The sequence below is a fragment of the Columba livia genome, chromosome 2 (assembly GCF_036013475.1).
Source record: "Columba livia isolate bColLiv1 breed racing homer chromosome 2, bColLiv1.pat.W.v2, whole genome shotgun sequence".
Taxonomy (NCBI): domain Eukaryota; kingdom Metazoa; phylum Chordata; class Aves; order Columbiformes; family Columbidae; genus Columba; species Columba livia.
Window position 1 is genome coordinate 120,562,863 of NC_088603.1, and position 21,076 is coordinate 120,583,938.

A 21,076-nucleotide genomic window follows, 5' to 3' on the forward strand; every position below is an offset into this window, starting at 1 on the left:
TTAAAAAATCCCATGCTTCCTGCTTTTTCTTGTAATTACCATGAGTTACAGTTGGGAACGATGCTGCAGAGAGGGATGGGGGAAGTAAAATGAACTTGAAATATAAAAGATAGGTATACCACTCCAGTAGTCAGGCTCATTATAAAGTACTTAACTAGAAACAAATGCTGCTGATGCTTTTGTTCTTGTCTTTCACTGAAGCTTTTTCTGGCCTTCAAATGTGCCTCCTGTAGGTTGCTCCTAACAGGCAACTGTGCATGTGTTCACAGTCCCAAATGCTAGCACCACATTTATTTATTTATTTTTAACACAAATAAACTCTTAATGGCTTAATATAAAACATTTGGATTTTTTTTTTTTTTTTATGCACACTAAATAATAAAAAGGCCAGAAGCACAAAAGGCCATAAAGGAATGAAAGGGATGATTGTTCAAAGCCCTATTAAAAGGTTTGTTGCTTTATTTATTTATTTTTTAACAACACCATTTCAAAGCCTTTTAAAGAAGACTCCTCCCCCCCCAGTTGCCTGCCAAGATAGTACTTAGCTGAAGAAGAGAGTGGCTGCTCTTTAAAAGATGGTGGTATATATTAGAGATCAAGGGAAAGAGAGATATATAGAAAGGCTTTCCCAAAAACAGTTGTCCAGAAGGGCAAATGAAAAGAAACAAAAGGTGTGGAAAGAAGATGGAAACATTAACTCAAAGCTCCAAGAGGAGAATTTTAAAGCAAAAACTGTTCTCTTAAGGTCCTTTTAGTTACTTCATTTTACTAACCATGCTCCGTATTTAAGCATCTGTCAGGTAGTAATTGTGAAGCACTTCGCAAAAATTAACTCTGACAACCCTCTTTCATGAGGTAGGTGAGGCACAGAAATCCACTAGCACTTGGGCAGAGACCAGGTTTTACATCTGCTTTCCACAAAAGACCAGAAAACTCTGACAGCACAACACATTACAAAGCAACAGACACAGGAAGGTTATTCTTCCCCTTGATGTGCTGTGTTATTTCATTGCAGGTATCAAGTGACCAGTCTGAGTGGAAGACACATCATGTGCGGTTGAAATATCTGGAGGTAAAGCTGAGGTCTGTGTTGTCTCTCCTTTCTCTTAGAAGCAGATATTACACTTAAGGTCTAATTCAGGAAAACTCCTCCACAATCCTACTGTTTGAGAGCTGATTCCCTCAAAATGCTGTAAGCAATCACCATCACAGATGTGTTCACACAATCCCAGACAACTTGTGCACAACTGAGTAAAAGCCACCAAATGAGGTTCTGCATTACAGCAGGGAGCCACTGCTGATATGTCCATGGTGATCCCTTTTGCTAGAGAGATGGTCTGAATTTGCTTTGGCTGTAGTTTTCCACAGCTCATGGCATGACTCCTAGGAATTAGGAAGGACATTATTGCTTATATTCGGTCCCGTAAAATTTTCTCTCCTGTATTATGCCATTAATCTGTAGTGAAACAGTAATTAAAATGTGATATATGCAGTAAGACCAAGCAACTCTTTGAAAAATCTACTATACTTACTGGAAAGTGAAGGAGAAATTACGTCCAGCAGAAAGTACAAAAAAAATTTCAGATACCTAACAGAAATCTAGTCATTATGCAACATGGCCAGGACACTGAAATTTCTGTTTATCCTCCTGAAAAGGCCATGGGATCCTTGACACCTGAAGCAGTTGTGACCTTTATTTCTCACTGGTTGGAAAGAAGGAATCCTCACAATGCATCCCTCACCAGTGTCATGGGAGGCAAAGCAGGAGAGGCACACCAGTCTCCCTCCTGCTTGGATGGGATGTACTCCCCATCTAAACACTGACCCTGCTTCTGAGAATAGAAAGACTACAGCTGAACAGACAACAGCAATGACTTGCAGCCACAGGCATGAGCTTCCTAGAAGAAAGGATCAAAAGTTCTACCTCTCACTGTTGTAAAGATTCACTTTCTTCAGTGGTGCTTCAGCGTCCTTTAAAATATAAGGCTATGTATGACACACATGACATGATTTTCCTCTAAATTTCCATATAGGCTACTTAAACCCATTAAATGTCTCCAATGAATTATGTGGGTAGACAGCATTCACGGTGAATGTGTTCATTTCAGAAATCCTCATTTTAAAACACTGTTTCCTTGAACTAATTGTAATCTAATTAAAATGTAATATAGGAACTGCATTTTGGAGTGCCATTAGCAGAAAAGAGACCATCTTGCTATGGGCAATCACAGAGTCCCTGAGTATGAAGGGACCAACACCTGATTCACTAGATGTACAGAAAATTCTCATTAGTTTTACAAAGTGATGGGGTGTGAGGGTGATGCTGGGGTCTTTTTGCATTGTTTTTGTTTGTTTGGTTGTTGTTTTGTTTTGGGTTTTTTGTTTTGTTTGTTTGTTTGTTTGTTTTGGGTTGTTGTTGTTTGGTTTGGTTTGATTTTTTTGGGGTGTTGTTTCGTTTTGTTTTATTTTGTTTTGTTTTGTTTTGCTTTGTTTTGTTTTTTTCAGCTAAAGAGAAAGCCATCACTTTCAGCTTTGAGAAGAGCTTGAGCTGCCACCCAGTGGAAGCAGATATCAATTTTTTATTGATTTAGCTTCATAGTCACAGTAGGAGAGCCGGCTCTCTAGCTCTCCAAGTAATAGCAGAAAAAAGAGTATCTTAATGGTATCATTGCTTCTTGAACACTAGTTATTCTGGATCAACATGTTTTGGATCAATGGAGGACATTCTTATAAAATATCTAGATCAGGGTTAAAATACTGTCAAGACAGATGAGAAATAAACTTAAACCCCATGTATTGACAATTAAAGAAAAATTAGGCACGGTTCAACATCTAGACTGACGTATAGGTGCAACATCATTTTTCTCTCTAGTAACTCCCATCTGGTATACTGCCCTGCTCGATAAACAAGAATAAGTCCACTTCCTGACTGTTTTTCTTCTTAGGCATATTTTACTGCATCTCAAATATTATTTCAAACATCCTTCTTGTGTACAAGGACCAGAAAGTGGAACTTACCAGGGACAAAATAAAAGGAACTAGTCTCTTACCAAGATGCAAACAGGGACAAACAAACTGACATTATCAAAAAGTTTTCCACACAAGTTTTCCACATGTTAAAACTGCTTACTTCAATTTATATTTTGTTTTCTAATAGTATTTTTTTTCACATATTTTATTGAGAGATAGGAGAGACAAATAAGTTATGGTAAGAATGTTTCTAACAGCTGCTGAGTATTCAGGATTACGAAAGCCCTGAAATAATGACAATATCCTCATAAAAGCAGGGTTCTGATCCGTAAAACATCTAAACTGTTCACAGCATAACTCACATTTAGTCCATGGTCTCAGGCTAATTTAGATATTATTCTGTCTCTCTTACCTGCAGTGCTCAATGTGTGAACTCCTAATTCTCACATCATGTATAAAAGATTTTATGGAATGCTTCTGGTAACGTGGTATTTTTTTCTCTCTTTATTTGACAGTTGTGCAAATCCTTTATGTCTGACTGCAAATAAGATAATTTTCCTCACAGACATTAATCTTGTTTTCAAATCTCTATCTGACATCCAACAAGTGATGCTTAGATTTTTGAAATGTCCTTAACAACCAGCCTAAGGATCATGTACTTGGTAATTAGCAGAATCTTCTGTTAAAAGCTATTCTACTTATGATAATTATTCTCCAGACAAGATGACATTTGTCTACTTTATAGCTGTATGGTTAAGGCATCTACTTGGGACACAGAAACTTTAGACTTGTCTCTGTTGTAACGAGACATATTGTTATGAAGCCCATCTGCCATTCTTTCAGGTGATGCTTCTTATGTAGCTAAAAATACTAATATCACAAAGAAAGGAAAAGGTTTCCAGGAGTATCCCTTCTGGGTCAAGGTTACAGAATCTGTGGACACATCTTTTCTCAGGCTATAAGAGAACAGATGAGTCCTTAAGACAGTAGCTAGAGAAACAGGGATAGAAAACTCTTTGGCTCAGGGTGAAGGGACATTTTCCTTTGTTTGCTGTGTTGTTTCTAAAGTCTGGGACAAAATAGCACCCTAAAGACTTCCTTGGTTATTTTGAAATGGGAGACTGAAACTCTCTGACTGTGCTGGCCACTTGTCGTATGTGGTTGCCCTGTCCTCATCATTGACCTATAAGGACAGATGTTATTTAGGAGGTCTAAGAATTTGCTGCTGCTGACTTCTGCATGCTGATCAGCCTCCTGTTTGAAGGACAGGTCTCTTCTTTCACTTACTTCTGAACTATACTTCCCGATTACACAACAGCTTCAACAGACTTGGGACTTGCAAATGTTTTATTGCCTTTGAGCACTCTTTATACTCAGTTACATGGCATTGATTTCTTAAGATGTGTTTTGTTTTTCCAAAACCAGGTTATGTTTCAAGATGCTCACTTTGAAGAGAGACATCTATATTGTTTTTTTTCTTTGATGTGCTTTGTATTCACCTCCAGCCTCTTAGGAGATGTGATACATACTTGGTAACTCTCAGTCCTGGAGAACAAATCTATTTAGATAACTGTGTTTAAGAATGTGGTCTACCAAACTACTGCTACGATGTGTCCCTTCTAAGTCACTCTTGCAAGACAATGAATGTGTACAAGATCGAAGACATTCAGCATTATGTGTAACATGGGCTTTAATAACAGGAACAACTATATAGTACTTCCTTAGATAGATTTTTACACTCCTGGATCTTCACTAAATGTTGCCAATGCACATCACTATATCCTGAGGTAGGGTCCTCAGTTTTCCTGATGGTTCCCTAAGCTCTGAGATTATGCCTGTCATTCCTGAGAAAGATTGCACTCTTTCACTTACATAAGCAAGAACGTTGGACTCATCAGTGTGTAAAAACTGACAGAGAATCAGACCAAAACTGATGGGTCTTGATGAGTCAATAGATCGTTGAGTCCCCAGGATTTCAAAACCAGAAGCTAAAATTAAAGCAAAATAAAATGTTTAAGAACAAAATAAAAACAGGTTTTGAAGGGTTTTTCCTAGATTTCTGAGTTGGCTTGTTTTTTTGAAGCTTCAACACATCTCTGCTGCAGCTGCAGACTTGGCATTTATTTCAGCAATCTTGGAAAGAGAAATCATGGGAGGGATGTTGCAGGGACATTTGATTAAGATGTATACAAACCACCTTGGTTCAGGAACAAGACAGCAGGGTTTGTCAGGTATGATACAGAGCCCATAAACTCTCTTTCTGTGATAAAATGCAGGTCTTCGTATTAACTGGAGCACAGAAACTGGAACTGACTCTCTTACAGGAAAAAAAAAAGTTCAAAATTACCCTCATTAATGTTAAAGTTCTTTTTGACCAGTATAGTACAAACCTAGGAAGTTTAATGCTGATTAAAATTTTAACTTGAAGCTTCCACTGCACCTCTAGGAGAATCCTTAATAGTTTAATTAAAACATGATACGAACTGAGCGTTAAAAAATGAATAGCAATGGGCAAATCTGAAACTAGGAAAAGCGGTGCTCTTTTCCAATGGTTAACAGCTTCTGGTCAAAGTACCTTCCTGCCACAAGAGGGAGACACAGGCACATAGTTTCCTCACTAAAAATGAAGCAAAAGCCCTAACATCACGTAAGTAACATCTACCAGGAATGTTGTTTGGCCCATTTGCTCTCTCATGAACACTGTACCAGCTAGGAACAGAAGAGGCTAGATTAGAGGAGTTTCTACTCTACACCAGCAAATTGTAGAAAACAGAATTAAAATTCAGGGACATCAGACTGACTGAGGTACAAGGAAATACGCAAGAAAATTCTAAGTCACATTCCAAGAAAATACAAAAGCTGAACTTCTAAGCTTTTCTTTGAGAAGCAGAGTTTGTCCTAGGAATTTAGGTATGGAAAAGATTAATTAGTTTCCATCGATCTTGCTATTTTGTAAACTGGATTAGTTACGGAACCAGTATTTTACTTTAGCTGTAAGGGAAAGTATTTTAAACACCCATAATACGAATGCTTCTATAACTGTAAGACAAAAAATGTTGAGCTAGATGTGTGACGCTGTTGATATAAGTATCAAATTTCATAATTAGTCATTTATACATGAACTTCTGCTCTGAGCTGCCAGTCAAATATATTTTAGCATTATTTGTTCTCCAGCACTGCATTGTATCTCAGTTTTAGTAAATACTTCACAAAACAGATCAAAAGACACAGTAGATATCTTGAAGATTTTGCAAGCCAGTATCAATAGTGACATAAACTGAGGTGAGAAAGCACTGGGGTATTGGACAACTGTGCTGACTGCAACACATTAATTCAAACAACTAATTCAGCACCACTACTTGACAAGGGTGAACTTAAGAACATACTTGTTCTGGCAGCTGTTGAAACTCGTATCTGTGCAATTTCTAACAATCTAAACTGATTAAAGAACAAGACAGGAAAGAAAGAAGAATGTAAGACAGGAAGCAGAAAAGGTAGAAAGTAAAATAAGCACTGCTATTGTGAGCTGTTAAGAAACTGAGGCAGTCCTTTCCCTGCAGTCATCATATTGAGCTTAACAGTCTTAAAATTACTTTATATGCCTCTGTTCTTCAAGAGAATGATGCTCTCTATAAAAAGCAGTAGAGAGCGAACACTGGACAACATTGAACAATTTTGTGTTCGAACACATCACAAAAGCAGTTTGTCTTACATATTATTACAATGCAGAGCCCCCTCTTCATTTCATATGTCAAATGCAGTAAACACATGTTTTTTTTTAAAAGGGACATAAAGTCTGATTTTTTCAACTTGTTCTCAAAGATTCTTAACATAGTAAGTTTCTCTGCTTTGCAAAAACATTTGTTAACACTGAAATAAATTAGCCTCTTGAAAGAAATCCTTGCAGATATTTGAGAAATTTCCACATCAGTATTTGTGGTGTGTCTGTAATACATTTCAAAGAGGCCAACAACTATTGAAAGCTGAAACTAAGTTGCTCAGAGAGCTGAATGAAAAGGTATGTTTTTTCTTGACAGAAACACATGAAAGGTAAGGGAAGAAAGAAGACAAGTAATGCAGCTCCATCAGGACCAACTTTTTTCTAACGGGAATGGTTAGTTTTGAAACCACTTGAAACACTTTATTTTGAAATTGAAGTCAGTGATGATAAAACAGTGTAGAGAAAACTGCTTCGGTTAATTTGTTTTCAAGATCTCCATCTGTAACAAAGTTATTTTCTTTATAAACTTCAAATATGGATGTGAAGAGAAAAAATATTTCAGACAAGCTCTACACTGCTTCTGCAAGCATACACTTATTACACTGTTGTGTTCAAAACCAGAACCTGACAAATAAGGTAGTGCTCTGTGATACAAACAATAAGATGCAGCAAAGATAACTAGCAGTGCTTAGTGCGGCGTAAACGATACAGTAGAAACATTACAAAGATATATAATTCAATAGCAATTATAAAGAATCCAAAATGATTAGACTAAAAAATAGAGAGAGGACAGATGGATTATGATCAAAACCTCCAGATCTTCATAACCCAAATTTGAGTGTGTTTCATAGATGTACACTGCCTCTAAAAAGAAAAAAAAAAAAATGTATTTTATAATCTGAGAAAAGCCATGAATTTACATATGGTTTTGAGGCCTATAACTAGATATTATGGACCAATCACATCTGTAATCCCCAAGGACTCTTTACTATCAGCGAGCATTAACACTTGCAAATCTTAGACACAGACTTCCCAAGATGTGACAGAAAGTAGTGAGGAACTGTGAATAGATTAAAAGGCAGCAAATTTCTCTCATAAAAGAGACAACATCCCCCATAGGTAACATCAGTCCCCTTCTGACCCTAGAAATCCCCTTTATTTGCTTAGGAAGAACACAAATTTCTTTCCTTTGATTGTGTTTTCCACAATGGGCTTTTCTTGGTTTCCATAGTGTTTTTCCAGACCCATGAATCACCCTTAAATAGACCAGTGGTTCATTTCACCAGAACAAGCCACTTCATATTTCTTTCCAACTTCCTTCCAACCCATGTCAGCTTTTCTTCTCATCTAGCAAAATCTCTTAGCCGTTCCCCACCATATGAAGATGCACAAAGGTAGGCATCCTTCAAGCTAGAGTTAGGAGTTGATAACCCATAAGGTTTCTTTAACACATCACCAGTATAAGTAGGGCTGAATATCAATTTATTGCCAAAAAGCTATCCAGTATGTGCTCAACTGAACACAGTAAATGAATTAGAAGAATAGAAACATATGGAATGCTGAAAATATTTGCTTTAAACTACTTCATATTTGAACTCTATGCGAGCAGGTTTATCACAGCTTTTATAAAGCCAGTTGATGCCCAACTCTACCTGTATTTTAGATACAGGATTACAGGCTTCTGCTGTGCCTGCTGTTTGTTCCAATCTTCTTCCATCGAGCTTGAAGAAAGTTTTGCAGGGCTTCTTCAAAAAGTACCTCTTCAAAAAGTGTGTCTTCAAAATCTCTGTCTGAAAGAACACGAAGTAGAACGTAACATTTATAATGCTCTCTTTCACCCCAGACTGATGGATTAAATAAAATAAATTATTTTTTCCCAAGTTATGTATGTTTTGCCCATGATAGTAAGTGGTAAGTGATCTTCCTATCTTTATCTCAACCCTAAAACATTTTCATCTTATTTTCCCCTGCCCCCAGTCTTGTTGAGGAGTGGGGAGTGAAAGAGCAGCTGGGTAGGCATCTGGCAGCCATCCACGGTGTTGTGTATTGATAAGGATCATGGCTGAAACTATTTCAGCCAGAAGATGACACATTCAGAGCAGGGGGAACTGCTATCTACACATCAACGATGAGCTAACGAGCCACAGATCAGGCCAGCTGACCGATACCAGAGATGGAGGATGTGCTGGAGGGCACCTTCTGATATGCCCAGTTCAACAAACAAAGGGGAAAAGCTGAGACCTTTTAACATGGTCCGGGACTTGTGGAGACTTGTTGATCTTTTGCAATCACCACTTCCCCCTGGATTTCTGCATGACACAAAGGGGCAAAGCGGAGACCCCTCAACGTGGCCCAGGACTTGTCCAGACTTGTCCCTCTTTCGCAGTCACCACTCTCCCCCCCAGACTTTCCTCTACTCCGGGAGCTATAAAAAGCTCACCTAAAACAGCACAGGTAGGGAATACCATCTCGGCCTCACCAAGAGAATACCAGCACCCTTAGGACCCTGACTCTGAACCAGACATCGGAGGACGCTGAGCTCCTGACCCCAGCATCCTCGCCGTGGAAGACTGAGGCCATACATCATTGTACAAGTCCTGTCATCCACACTGTGGGGCCGTAAGAGACTGGATCCCTCACTCTTTTATTTCTTCCTTTCTCTCTGCTCTTTCCTTCTCTCCTTTTTTTCTGTACCCCCTATTTCTTTGTCTCTCTTTTTGTATATATATATATTACTCTCTTTCTCTCTCCCTTATACCTTAGTTTTCCTGTTCTCTCTACCACTCTCTCTCTTTCCCTTTTGAACATATAAGGATAACAGCATCTTTAAGCTCTGCTGTTGATTTCTGGTTAAATTTCATGTTATAGCTACTGATGGTTGCCAGTATATCACCGGTAGTAGGATTTTCACTGTTAATGTGTTGATAAGTTCTGATACACTTTTGCCAAGTCACCATTCACTGTAACCAATATTCCAACAAGTACTTTTAGTAAAACTCACAATTGAATTGGACTGTGAGGAGGTGTTTGTCTGTCATTCACTTCACACAACTGCGCAGAATTAACCCAGAGTTAACTCACACCTGGTCTCATCTGTTGAGTCAGGGCACGTGTCGCATCTAGAGTTAACTCATCCCTCATCCCATCTGTTGGGAGGGGACACAAGGTCCACACACCACAGTCACTCTCACTTAAGCAAAATGCTGCAGTCAAAATCATAGTACATCTGCAGTAAGATTCCACATGTCCATGAAAACATTTTTTCTCGATATATAAATGCATGGCAATGCGGTGATACCCCAGAAAATACAATATGGCAATTAAAGATATAAAATTATCTGAGTAAAACTTTGCTCCAAAGTTTGTTCAATCTAATAACTGGAGGAAAGCATATGTCAAAACCCCATATAGCTTCTTAATCACTTTTACTTACTTATACATTGTAGCATAGCCACCATACTTAAAATACAAAGTAAAAAAATAAAAAAGTGTCATTAATTATCATTATATTGAAATACCATTTCTTCCTTCGGGGGGAATTCACACATGTGTTCCTTGGTAATAAAACCTGTGTAACACCAGAAAACACCAGATGTGAGAGGTAAATGCAAATGGAATACCCAAAAGGAAACACCTAAACAGAGCTGCCGGAGAGGGTGTTTGCTCAAACCGTGGTAGCTTTAGAGAGGAAATATAACAATGCCATAGCTTCATAGAACAACTGTCAGATGGATGAAACAGTAATCAGGAGGTCACCAGGCTTTCAACAAAAAGTCAAAAAGTCAGCTTAACAAGATCTACAAGAGTCATGAAAATTTGTGACTGTAGGGAGAGACCAGGGAGTGGGAAAGCACTTAGAGCAGCAGTCAAACTGTGTCTGACATGGGTAGAAGTCACCTTGTTGCCATCGTGACCCTGCCATCCTCCTCATCTCATGCAGAGAGCAGGCTGAGCCCCAACTGGTGGCTGACAATACAGGGTGCAGTGGCAGAAGGACCCACAACTCAGGGTGCATGGGGGGACTGTGGGGTGTCATCTCACCAGTGCATGGACTAGTAGATTGTAGGGAGCTGCACAAACCCATCTTCAACAGGGCAGGCAAAAAGGGAAACCCATACTTCCAGTCAGAGCAGGCATGTGAGTAACCATCCATGTAAGATGTGTATATGAAGGGGAAAAAAGCATGTGTGCAAAATTACCAATTTTTGGCACTACGTATAAAATGGGCATTTAGAGTCTTTTAAGTATTCATTAACATTTTGTAGGTATCAAGTGAGGTATGTCTGCTGTACTGTAATATTGATCCAGAATCAGTTCATTGATTTCCAGTTAACTAGATGTCATTAATTAATCTGAAAGTGTTTCATTCCTGAGTTGATTTAAACCACAAGTTGATAATTTACCTATGATAACTTCCCATATGAAGAGAAGAACCTGAACAGAATGGTTGGACAAGCTTCATATATTAAATGATTTGCATGTGATTCAACTGCTCCATATGCTTATCTAAACTGATTTAGTTAAAACATAACAATGTTAAGGAACCTGGCACTGTGGGGTGGATGATGCCAGGCTGAGTTAATAGACTAGAAGAGGAAATGTTGCAACATTTTTCTCTATTTCTGTGGTCAGAGCAAAAAGTTAGACCTTGAGCAGCCTTGCATAGAAATTTCAGGCTCTTTGGCCTTCTTCTGTCTTGATTCTTGGTTGTACAGTCCTATCTTGTGATCTGAAGACAGTAAGAGTTGGATTCTTTGCAAAGATCAAGCATAAAACCTGAGCTTGACCTTGACTGCAGATCTCTCTCTGTTTTGACTTCTTACCAGAAGACTGTCAGTTGTGCACATTCAGTCAGTGAAAGTTTACCATCTTTGCAGGACACACAACAAAACTCTCAATCTTTCACCCTTTTAGCTTCCAAAAAGTTTGAGCAAAAAAAACAGGTATCAAAAGCAAAACCCAATGACAGAACAATAAAGGGTGGAGGGGAGGGAGAGAGAAGGAGAATAATTAAATCAAACAAACAAGGAAACAAATGATTTGTAGAGAAAATTATTGTCTACTAATAAAAACTATTAAATACAGTAGCAAAGGCTTTCGAAATCAGCTCTCGGATATTTGGATATCAGCTTTCAGATATTCAGGGCCAGTACATTTGTATACAAATACAGAATCTAAAATGAATACAAATCGACTTCAGGCAGAAGAAAAGCCATAGTGTGGAGCAGAGTCCTGTAACCCCTGTGGACACTCCTCCTTCCCATGTGACGAGTACCTGTACTTCTAACTCTGAAGAAGTACTCAAAGACTCAGGTGAATTCATATCACCCCCTAGCTCCACAGAAGTGAAAGACTTCAGACTTGCACTGTCAGTAGCAAAAGTACAGTATTCAAGTGTTCTTTAGGGTTAAGAGGAAAGAGAGGTCTTATCCCTATATTACCGAGCACAGTGAGCCGATCTATTAGTAGGTATTAACGAATGTGTTCTCACAATTTCAAAGTTGACTGGTGGATCTATCACATGTGTCTGTTGCAAACCCAGCTAATGCAGAAGCTCTGAGTCAGTGTAATTTTGAGCTAACAGGCTGTGACTGTGACTAGAGACTTACTAATAACTCCCAGTAAACAAACTACTGTCAGTGAGAGTAATAGAGCCAGACTTTGATGAAAGGGGTTAGGGCTGAACCTAAGAATAATAGCTGCAACAGGGAATAAGCATCTTTCTAATCATGACCTCAATTACAACTCAAGACAAATAACATCCTTTAGTACAACACCTGGTGCCAAATGTTGCCACTTTACATTTTACCCTCAAAGGAGCTGGCAATGATTTCTGGGCTTCATGACAATTATTAATTTTTTTCCTTATGATGATCTTCTCTGAATTTGAGGCACTACAAAGACATTTTATATTAATCTGAGCAGGTAATGGAGGCACTTCTCCCAGAGAGAATACATTAAGAAATATAGAAAACACACTGGAGTGTGTTAGTTTCATGCATAAACATGTTCAGTGCTGTCATAGACATGTAGGATATTTTATTTGGTATATTTATACACAGAGACATATATACGCAAGTGAACACACAGCACTAAGTCCTCAGGTACCAGTGGATAATTTTCTTATTTTTTCCTGAATTTGTGAACTTAACCATTTTTTTTGTGAAAATTACAGATTGCTCACACAAACAAAACTGCTCCTGTCACTTACTAAAAGAGTAAAGAGACTATACCTTCAGCAGAAACCTTATATGCATTTTTACAGGACAGCACTTCAATCACTATTTTTCAGGACAACTTCTATTGCTTAAAGAAAAATAGTGTTTTGTTTTGTTTTGTTTTTCTGTCAACTGAGTACTTGCTTAGACACCTAAGCAGGTTTGTTGAAGGCAGCAGATACATCATGCCTGTCAGTATTGAGTTTATTGTGTCTCGTGCTAGACCTCCCGTGTGTGCACAAAATGATTTTGGAAAGCACACAGCCAAATAATCCAAAACCATGAATGATCACTGCATGAGGAAAGAAAACTAACTCAAAATACGAGAGGGCAGAAATATCTGTTTTACAACACTTCCGTTGTGGAAAAGTTTATGTATCAGATTTGCACTTTACTACAGTACAACTTCAGTAGTATTTGTTTTGTACCACTGAAAATTTATGGGGCACTACAGGTTTCAGAATTCATTATATGATTTTAGGTTAATCTTTAATTAAAGTTACGATGTGAACAAAAGGTATTCGTTAAGCAAGAAGAAATTGGTCTTGACAAGTTATGTTTGCCGTAATATCTCTAAGATCAGTACTTTTAAGACAATTTTCAAAGCTAGAATTTAAGGCGTGAACTTCAGAGGCCTTCAAAAAATTCTCATTCAGAGTCTTGTACAAGTCATCCCCAAGACACTACACAACAAAAGTAATAACTGGAAGCATAGCTCCAAATCAGGGGGTGGGAGTGATATCAATATGCATGAATAGCAAAGTGCATTTTTGTCTGATATGAAATCCAGAATCTCAATTATTGTGCCATCTTGCAAAAAGAAGAAACCTTATAAGAACTTCTCAAAAACAAAATGACCACTTCTTTCACACTGGAAGTCTCCAGAAAAAATGAGCTATAGAGGGCATGTTGTTTGGTTTGCTTTAGGGTTTATTTTGTGGTTTCGTTTGGTTGGTTTTTTTTAAGAGGAGAAAGTGTTTGTGAGAAAGTGATTTTCACTACAAGATGGATGTTAACACAATGTTTTTTCTTCAAACCTACCTTAACTGAGACAATAAATAAAGAGTCTTTTGAGAGAGATGATAAGAGTTGCCCAACCTGCCTACAGAATGGTACATTGGAATAGAGATAAATTTGGCTCCAGTTGACAGCTCTAATGTATTTATACCCAGGTCTTGTCAGTGCTGAGAGACATGGAGTGCCCGTCATGCTTACCTCCATCACCACAGCTGTAACTAAGTGGTCTGCTCCTCCCATCTGTTTATCTTTTAAGAAGGAATGATCCCTTTCCTTTCTAAACATCTGCTAGAGCAACTGAAACACACTCTGATACAAACACCACAGTCACTAAAATGGGTCATGACGAGATTCAGCAAAGTCACAGCTTACAAATGTCTGTTTTTTTCTCTTCAGCTGTGATACTGTAAGAGGCAATAGATATCCCCTTCCCACAGCACCATACAGCAAGGAGTGCCCACTGTATTGATCAGAAAGATGGCCTGGAAGACTGAGCAGTCACTTGGTGAGATAGCACCTCCAAAATCTGCCCTGGACAGAGATTGTTGGCAAACCTGTATTCACCACATTTTCCAAATGCAACAGAACCTAGATGTAAACAGGGAGGGAAGTTTCTACTTGCAGCAGGCAAACACATGATGCCATGTCTCCAACTTTGGCATCTAACAGTCTAGAGAGAAGCCACCAAAGTAGTCAGTGGCTTCACAGTGTCTCTCCCACCTTGCTAAACCATGTTAGATACCTGTCAGAATCAGTTTTTACACTTCTGAGTAGTGTGCTTTTGGGGCACAAGTGTTTACAAATGGCTAGTTCCCTAATGAGTTTATGTCAAAAAGCTATCCAGCACACAGATTAAACAGGATACTGAAGAGTAAGAAATGGTGAAATAAAAATAGTAAAAATATAACATTCATCACTAACAGAAGATACAGTAGCTTTTATCCTTAGAGAAGATGAACCACTATATTCATGACTGCTCTCTAGAGCAATGCGTAGGGTCTCTTGGTTCAATAAGACAACAAGGATGGGCATTGCTTACTTTTGCCTTCTATGCAGTCATCATGTACATCTAAGGCACAGAAGAAAACCAGCACTAGAGGTGGCCACATGCTGTTCCTACTTTCCTCTATTACAGTAAGCTGTGGCTGTCTAGGTCTTTCACAGCTTCAGAGACTTTTTTAGATGACAGGACCTATTCAGAATTCTTCTATACACCATGAAAAATATTATGTTGGTTTTGCCTTGTCAGTTATACCACCTTTATTGTCTCAGTAATAAATAGCTGAACAGTTCCTCAGTTTTATTCCGATGCCATATAAAGACAAATATTTCTCCCAGGAATGAGGTTAAAGTAAATATTTGTAATAAATTTATCCTAAATAAAGGACTGATTATCATCTGTCTGTAAGGAGAAAGTTGCAGAGCTATAAGCAATAACAAGATGGAAAATTAACCATGAAATCTGATTTACAGGAAGAACATGAATAATTTGTCAAAACAAAATCAGTCCATTACTTATCATGTTATCATACTTGTTATCTTGTTACCTTTGAGGGATAAAGAAAAATGAAATACTGAACACTGAGTCTGAACTTTTATGTCCTCTAATCTCTGCAGAAGTTTATATCCTTCAAGTTCATTGACCTTTCTCCTGCACAACACCTGGGATATAAGAATGGAAAACCACAGAGTGGTGCAGTTCACACCACCAAAGCTGTACTTATGTGTAGGCATTGTACAAGGGGACCTATAGATAGGACCCGGTAAAAGTACCGAGGGACATTTTCTATAAAAATTCCAAAGTAAAACATCAGTTCTGTGCTGTGTCAGGATTTAGTGGCTAAATAAACTGGTGGAGGTTGTAGGAATGAGTTATTTTTAATATAATTAAACACATTTAGAAATAAACAAACACACATTTGATACTGCAGCACACGTTTAAGTCTGTTCCAAGTACAAACAACCATGTCTTGACACTTATTTTCCCATCTCAGCATTTGACTTCTTTTCAAAAGGAACTCCTCCATACGGTCAGGATTATCTCTGAAAGGGTGATTCTGAGGAGACCAAGGGGAGTTTTGATATGAGGCACAATAGTGCACTCAGGGATTTTGCTTCTTCCTGGAATCTCAACCAACTTAGGTTCTTCAGAAAGAAAGTCAACAAAGGCAGAGAGTTTTTATTTGTTTTGGATTTTTTTGTTTTGTTTTTTTTAAGTAGAACCAAAGCCTATCAGAACAACTGCCAATGCATGAAGAAATCCAATACCATATAACACTAAACATCCACTGAAACGTGGCAGACTACTGTCTCAAAGCCCTATATCCCAGAACACGGTGATGAAATCTTGTAGGAAGACACTGATTCCAGCTGACTCATTTCCACCTCAACAAACAGTAGAGGACAGTACTCTCATCAGAGTGGGAGTTAAGAGAGTGTCTACAAGAAAGTCCTTATTAATAGCTCACCAAACAGGATGAAATTGCACATATATTATTTCTGCTAATTTTGATGTTTTATGGGTTTGTTTAGAAAAACAAAACTTTCTTAAGAGTGTTGATTTTTAACTTTGATTTTAGTAAGCCTGCTAGTATTTAGCATAAATTCTGCCTGTTAACATTTTGATGGCACGGCCATTAAGAGAGCACAAGCAATAACAAAATGTGAAGCAGAGAGAAGACTGTACATAAATGATTGGTGTGTGAGTGGGGTCATGTTATGAGAGAGTTCATAACAGAGATGAAAATTTTGTCTAAGGCTATAACTACAAATATGGTAACTCGCCCACTTCTTGAACACAAACAGATCAGATAGGGAAGGTGCTTTTTTTTTTCAGCCACTTTCCCATTTTATTTTCTACCAAAGGTAAAGTGATAAAAAGTGTATGTCATGGATCTAGCTGGAGGAGGAAGAAAGATGTGCTTCACATAAGAATCATTATTAACATTATTTTACAAATTATAGAGCTGTATCCACTGTTCCACTTCAAGGGTCCTAAAGAATTATTAATCTACACGCAAAATTAACATTTCTGAGATTCTTCATAGTATGACGAGGAAGATTTTTCAAGGCAGAAAGTTAATAAGTGCAGGTGATAGGGTACGGTAAAGTTTCTTTCCTCATAGGATTGGTATGTTCTCCTTAACCCTTTCCTTTATTCAGCCCCAATACTGCCTCTCTGGTCACTGCTGACATAAATTGAAAGACTTGCACTTTGCCTGTTTCTGTAAAACCAGCTTGAACAACAGAGAAGGAAACATACTGAACATATATTTAACAGTGCTGGCATTTTTTATATTGATGTAAAATCCATAAAGCTGCCCTTGCCAAATTAGTGAACATGGTTTCATCTCCAGTTACAGCGCAGATAGAAGAGTCAATAAATCAGAATTTATTAAAAAAAAAAAAAAAGGCTTTTTTATTTTGCAAAATATTGTTGTCAAACAAAACCTGGATCAGATATCTCTCATTTAATTTCATTTGAACTCAAAGTTTTGGAGTCTTCTCTGCAATTAAACTGCCCTCTGCACAAAATTGGAAAAAAAAAAAAAGAATATAAATCATGGCTGCTTCTTTATCATCATCATAGTCACTTGATCCAAGAATTGCCAGGAGTGGCATTTCCAACAGGTCATGAAATTACAACTGCTTTAGACACACTATTGTAGAAGAAATATTTTAAATACTTATTTTTAAGACAAACATCTTGTCATTCCTAAGAAAATTCACTATCTTTATGATGTGTACATGTGATAATATAAATGAACCCCCTCAATAGCTCCAAACATCCATCCGTTAGCATATATTTTAAAAAAAAAGAAGTGATTGTTAATAGCTGCACTGAAAGCTGATATAAAATTCTAGGGGAGCACGATCTACAAGTACTCTTTATCACGAAGGATTTCACAATGGGATACCTTATTCTGAGAGCCTTTCTGGACATTTGTTCCAAAGATATCCACAACTAAAACTTGCACATTGAGTGTGAGAAAAAGTCTTTTTAATTTCTCAAACTAGTTGAAAGAAATGGAGACTGGAAGACAACTCACCTTCCTTCCTTCCTTATTGACAGTTTTTTATTGTAACTACAGCATAGTGACAAAAGCAACTTCACAAAAAGAAGGCCATGTGTTCCACTTTCGAAAATCCTACTTCTGTATTTCAATTCTGTAACAACAAGACTGCACACATCGTCTGAACCACTGCCCTAACTCTAACAGAAAAGTTTCTGCTGTCACCCATCAAACTTAAAAATTAAAATAAGTACAGCTTTCCTTCACTGATATCCAAGGGGAAGTTACTATTCCAGCACCATAGGTCATATGTTCGTGTGTTACTACCCAAGGAAAAACAGAATCTGTTCATTCTGAATACATAACATTTCCTATCTGGATCTATGTTACACCTTTTAGTTACAATTGCCTACAAATACCAAAGCCAGTGTTAAAGTTTCTGTCATGTAATTATAATATCACCAGGTGTCCATGTTTCACATCAACTTTCCCCCTTCTTTCTTCAGCATTTTTCCCCAGCTCCCACTTTCTTTTAAACACCTGCAATAACACAATTTTGCACTAAATTTATTTTCCATTAAAAAGAAAAAAAAAAAAAAGTCTTACTTGTTAGAAGTTGGAAAAACAGCTCCAAGGACACGGTGATATTATACAGAAGGGAAGTCTGTAGTGACAAATTTTTGGAGAACTCCAATCTTAAAACCTAACCCTTCCACAGACACACACACAAAAGTTTCCACAAACTTTGAACTCATGTGACCAACTTATCCTCAGCAGCAGCTTCTCCTTTTCTCATGTATTCATATTCAAAACTTCCACTCCAACACATACAGATTTACTTATTGCATACAGGTTACTTTGCATTTACTTCCTCCTTGTGGTCTTTATTGTTTACTTCTAGTCCTTCAGCCCTGCAAATACTTATTATATACATGAATACAGTACGCTACTTACTTAATAATTTTCTCCCAAATAACTGTAGCCTTTTGGGAATTACATCTTAGGAAAAGAGAAGCAACACAACTAAACTTTTATTGCTTAGTTAAAAACTGATTTTTCCATTGGACTTGATTATCTTAAAAGTCTTTTCCAACTTAAATATTCCAGGAAAATTAGAAGATAAAGTCCATGACATCTTTTGGGGATAATATCTTTGCAAACTGCCTTAAAAGTGGACTTTGAAATCTGAAAGTCAAATAGAAATGTCTCCTCAGCATTAACTTTGATTCAGCACTGAATATGTTCTAGAAATTATCATTTTAATACTTTAGTTAATACTTGATTTTATGGTTGATTCGTGCAAGGTATAAATCTTCCCTCAAAAAAAATCCCCCTTTTTTATGTTCTTCAGGACTTCCTCCCACTATCTTTCTCTTGTCAAGACCATCTTGATTATTTTATACTCTTCAGATAAACATGGGGCTGAAAAGGCTAATGAACTGTGAATTTTAAGTGCTATCATACATATGTTGAGTGCATCTTTTTTTTTTAATCATAGAACTGTGGTTTAACTTCACCTGGATGCTTTCAGTGCCCAAGTTTTTCTGTAGCAATTAGCACAAAATTCCTGTCTCACACATACGCTTTAACTGTTTTGGGGAACTCTTCTTGTATCCAAATTGGTCTGTACCAGAATTTAAACAACAGCAAAGCACATTGTATGACATTGTAACGTACCTAGAAGGGGAAAGAATATATACATTCATACACCCTGATTCATATATGATTAAGTAGAATTGCCTCCATCAGATTTTCTTTTTAAGTCATGGCTAAAACTACTCAGTCTAGCACAGCATTACATTTAACAATTTTGTCCAAAAAAAATTATTTAATATCTATGAATGCTCAGAGTGATTTAGTAGTGACTCATTTGTTATAGTTTGATATAAAATGTACATAAATAGGAATTTCTCTATTGACAATGTTGGAATAGGCTCAATGGGAAGAGTTATTAGTTCACTTCCAGGTTGAAAAGTGCACAGGAAGAAGTTTCAGCTCTTTGACTTTGTATAACTTAGATACCCTGCTAACGCAAATAATGCAAATTATCATAGAAAAATTAAAAGTATAACTTTTGTTTTCCTGAAAGTGACATATATGAAGAACCAGAATTTTAAGAGAAACGCCTGAAATTCTGTATTACTTCCTCCTTGCTCCAGTGCTCTGACTATATTTAGTGTCTTATTAGTCATATTGGACACAGACTCTGAATATATTTTATACATAAAGAGAGTAACACTAACTGAGTCACTAGTGTTTTAATGAATGGCAGGTTGAAACAAATCTGAAAAAAAGATAGTAAATGTAAAAGGTTTTGCACCCTCTCTTGTCCCCCACCCTCACAGGCTTTAATTGATAGTGTTTATGTACAGATAATAAGGGGAGTAATCTCTGATAACATTTAGGTGAACCTGATGGACCAAACATACCTCCCATCAGGTCGTCTGAACATATTGTTTAATGAAATGTGAAATAAACAATACACATGAAAAAAAATCATTTTATAGCTGCCCTTGTTTTGGTAGAAGATCTCGGCTTCCAGCAACTTGGAGTTTGGTGCTTATCTCAGGCAAATAGCTATGTGTTTGCTTATTTTAAACACAAATAAAAGATGTCACAAATTAAGGGTCAGGTTAGAGGGTTTCCACAGCATTCTTGACAAAAATTATCCCACAAGCACAACTTAGTAGAAATATGTCCCATCGTTCCTCAATCACTCTATTAATTAACAGAAAATGTAACAAATTATTCAGCTACAGAGAAATATCAAAGGCTTAAACAGGATTTTAACATATACTCTTATAATTTCCTCCCAGAAAGAAGTACAGTATTAAAAGGGATTTAATGTCTACAGCAACAGAAGGCTAATAAAAATGGGGTGGCCAAACTAATCTGAAAAACAGTTATACTGCACACTTCTGTCAAATGCACACTCTTGAAGGCAACAGGGAAGAGAAAAGTGATCAGAGAAACTGCCCAGTCTTCAGCACTGAGGCTCTTTAGATGGGAGATGGACCTGTAAGGTAATGAGAGGAACATTTTGCAAGTCTGGACACCAGGAGGAGAGTGTGTCAGTGTATAACGAATTTACTAGAGACACGCACTTGGGAATTTTGAAAAACAGACTTGAAATATGC

The 21,076-nt window shown here is 37.4% G+C and overlaps 1 long non-coding RNA gene across 1 annotated transcript; it reads right to left on the reverse strand.

The window, feature by feature from the left end:
* Positions 1–1,918: 1,918 nt before the first annotated feature.
* LOC135578848 (uncharacterized) lies at positions 1,919–18,700 on the reverse strand. The gene is made up of 3 exons (XR_010470994.1): positions 18,546–18,700; positions 8,344–8,481; positions 1,919–7,555 (listed from the first exon to the last, which is right to left on the reverse strand). It is a non-coding gene; the product is annotated as an uncharacterized LOC135578848 (long non-coding RNA).
* Between the last annotated feature and the right edge of the window lie 2,376 nt (positions 18,701–21,076).